This window comes from Charadrius vociferus, unplaced genomic scaffold, assembly GCF_000708025.1.
Source record: "Charadrius vociferus isolate BGI_N301 unplaced genomic scaffold, ASM70802v2 scaffold565, whole genome shotgun sequence".
Lineage (NCBI taxonomy): Eukaryota > Metazoa > Chordata > Aves > Charadriiformes > Charadriidae > Charadrius > Charadrius vociferus.
In genome coordinates, this window is record NW_009648358.1 from 25,831 (window position 1) to 29,451 (window position 3,621).

Sequence of the window (3,621 nt, forward strand, 5' to 3'; positions counted from 1 at the left end):
CTCTGCGCTGCTGATCACAACCTTCTGAGCTCTGCCATTCATCCAGTTCTCAATCCACCTCACTGTCCACTCATCTAACCCACACTTCCTAAACTTACCTATGAGGATATTATGGGAGACTGCATCAAAAGCCTTGCTGAAGTCAAGGTGGACGATGTCCACTGCTCTCCCCTCATCCACCCAGCCAGTTGTGTCATCATAGAAGGTTATCAGATTGGTCAAACATGATTTCCCCTTGGTGAATCCATGTTGACCACTCCCAATAACCTTCTTTTCCTCCACATGCTTAGAGATGACATCCAGGATGAGCTGTTCCATCATCTTTCCAGCTATGGAGGTGAGGCTGACCAGCCTGTAGTTTCCCGGGTTCTCCTTCTTGCCCTTTTTGAAGACTGGTGTGTCATTAGCTTTCCCCCAGTCCTCGGGCACCTCTCCTGTTCTCCATGACCTTTCAAAGATGATGGAGAGCAGCTTTGCAATAACATGATGTCAGCACCATTCCTCCCTTCCACTGTGAAGTTACGCAAAACACTTTTTGTTCATGCTTGCATCAGCATGTCAAAGAACCTGCAATTATGCTGAAACACACAGCACTTAGGTATAGATTACAACAGCCAAACCACTCATTCTGCAACCAAAACATCAGGATCCAGTGGTGTGAAAATTTACTGTGTGATTTTGTGTTTTGTAATAAGGGCACAATATTTTCTCTAGCATACACATAGCTTATAGTTATTATGAGAGGACATACATGGTACAAAGCACTCCATGCACATATACAAAGGGACAGAACAAAACTGTGTAACATTAAGCCACATTTAAATCCCATCCTGTGAGGTATGTGACTTTACTCGCCCAAGATCCCACTTCCAGGAGCAAGAATACATTGCAAAGAAGAAACAGTTAAAAGCATGATAAGAAAACAAGTAACATCATGTATGTAAGGAAAGCGTAACACCACCAATAGAACAGAAAGATGTTGAAGTGACATGCTGGTCACAAAATGCTTTTTTAATATTTTAGCTCACCTGAGCACTCAGATGAATGTTAAGTAGCTAAGTAGTTGAAAGGAAGACAAGAGAAGAAAAAAAGAGAAAAGAAAAAAGGAAGGAGGACATCTGGAGGTATAGGTTTCTAAAGAGAGATACATAGAGCAAATTGCACCCTTGTAGGCATAATACATGGATTGTGATAGGTATCTTACAGAGGTGAAGAGAAAAAGAATTCACTGAGGTTACTACTTCTCTCTGACCCTCTGTGGTGAGCACTGAATACTGCTGGTGTCTGTGTTTAATTCCTATAGCATACAATCCATCTTTGACTGAACCCAGACATGTCTTTTTGCTGTCTTCAGGTGAAAGTGGAAAATGTTCATTCAGTCTCAGAAGTTCCAGTGTGACTTTATTAAAAAGGTAGGCCTATTTAAACTGACACACATTCAATCAAAAGAAATTAAGAAAAATAAAATCTCAGATATTTAATCTCAGATATTTAACAGCAAAAGCTTTCTGCAAGTGGAATTGGGCGAGAAGGAAGCTCCCAAATAAAGCACAGCTGCTGTGCTTTGTATTCACCTGCATAGAGGCAATAGAAAACATACTGCAAGAGACTATTTTGCCTTGGAATTCAAATGGGTGAGCTAGGTCTCATGGGTCTCTTTCGTTACTGTTAGTTATCTTCAACTAAGCACATATATAAAAGGCTCTTACATTTTTAAGAGGGTAATAATTTAAAGGCAAAGAGAATTGAGGAGAAGTGCACTTTTTTTTCTTCCTCCTCATGTAGCTTCTAGACAGTAGCACAGAACGTGAAGCTGTATTATTTTGAACTGAAGGAAAGAAAATGAGAATTTTATACAAGGATAAAAATGCAGCCAGGAAAAACCCTTCATCTTACCATTAACAATAAAATGCTAGAGAGGGCATTGTCATTAGGGACTTGTTTGTCAAGCAATAAATCTGAAGCAACTTACCAAATGAGTTCTCTAGGGAGTCCTCTCTAGATTCATTACATTAGTGCTAACAATACTACTACAGTAAACTTTCAACTTATGTTCATTATATTACATTTCTGCAATGATTTTTCTGGCCTTTTCAAGCTACGAGACTAAAACTGTTGTGTGCATAAGCTTTCAGTAAAAAAAATTGTTGTTATCTGACAAAACAAATGCTAGCATTTTAGAGCCAAATTCTCCTCTTTCTTATTCACAGAAGGCCTCATTCCTATATCTCAGAGCAAAATTTAGCCCATAGTTTGGTTTTATGCATTCAAAATACTGTCTTTGTCTAACAAGGTACATACTTAAAAGCCATAAGTTTTGTTTCATTAGGGCTAAGTAAGGACAATACATTTGCAACAACAAATTGCATTTACTACAACACCTTTGGGAAGGTGCTTTCAAAGTCTTCTACGAACATGAATTAAATTCACCTCACAGTCCTGTGTAGCAGAGAAGGAAATTGACCCTGAGAAGCTAAAATACAAATTGAGTACCTATTTTAAGTAGGTCAGCTAAAGGTGCAAACCAGTAAAGGTTGTGTCTGAAATTGAGAAATGCTGGGCTTTTGGATCTGTAATCATAAGCAAAATTCAAGGTGTATCAAGTTCAAAGAACAGCCGTACTTGAAATCCAAGGCTATGTTAGAAAATTCAGCTATGGGGGATTTGACTGGGGTCACACATCATGACCTTGGCAGTAGGAGAAAAAAAAAGTGCTGTCTTAATTGCAAGTCCTGTTTGTTAACATCCTAGATTAATGTTCTAATGGTTACGTATGCTTTTGGAAAACTGCAATCAAATATTTAAGAAAGGAGAAGCCCACAGGTCATTGACGGCCTTGGAACATTTATCCTCGAGGGAGAACTCAAAGTCTTAAATGCATTTACTTTTGAGGAGAAGCAAAAAAAACCCAAACCAAAACAAAAAAAAAAAAACCCAACCCACCAACCAACCAAAAAAAGCCCACCAGGAATAAAAGGTGATTTTATTGGATGTGTTTTGAACACAGAATTACAGAGCCGAGTACTCCAATCATGAAGATCTTCCCAGCACCTGACCCAACACAGAAACATCTTTCACAGAGCAGATAACGCTGGCAAGGAAAAATTAAGTGCACCCGCTGAAGCTGAAAGAGCAAAAGCTTAGCACTAAACAGCAATATCTTCTAAGTTTGATGGGGCAGACACTAGCGTTTCTTCCACCTTTGCAGGGCGCCAGCCCCACTGAGGTACAGACCCGGGGCTGTCCAGCAGCCCACCAGGCGACTCCTGTGGAAAAAACGACGACGCAAACCTTCCCGAGAGCTACACAGCACACAAAAATAGAAACATAATACAAGTAACGGCCCTTACTAATACCGGGATGTATGTCACAAGGCACTTTTAGAGGACCTGTGCAGAGCCCGTAACTTTTTGTCCACGGAAGCGTTCTGCTTTCACCCCCGTTCATTTTCCCCAGGACCGCTCCGGCGACTTTGGCCGCCCCTGGGCTTTGCACGGCCGCCTCCTTCATTTCGGACCCCGAAGCCCGTTCTCTAGAGGTATGGCTTCCCAGCGCTGCCACACAGCTGTGCCTGGTTGCCTGGACCGACGGGAGAGGGGCTCCCGCCGCCCGGCCTCTGCC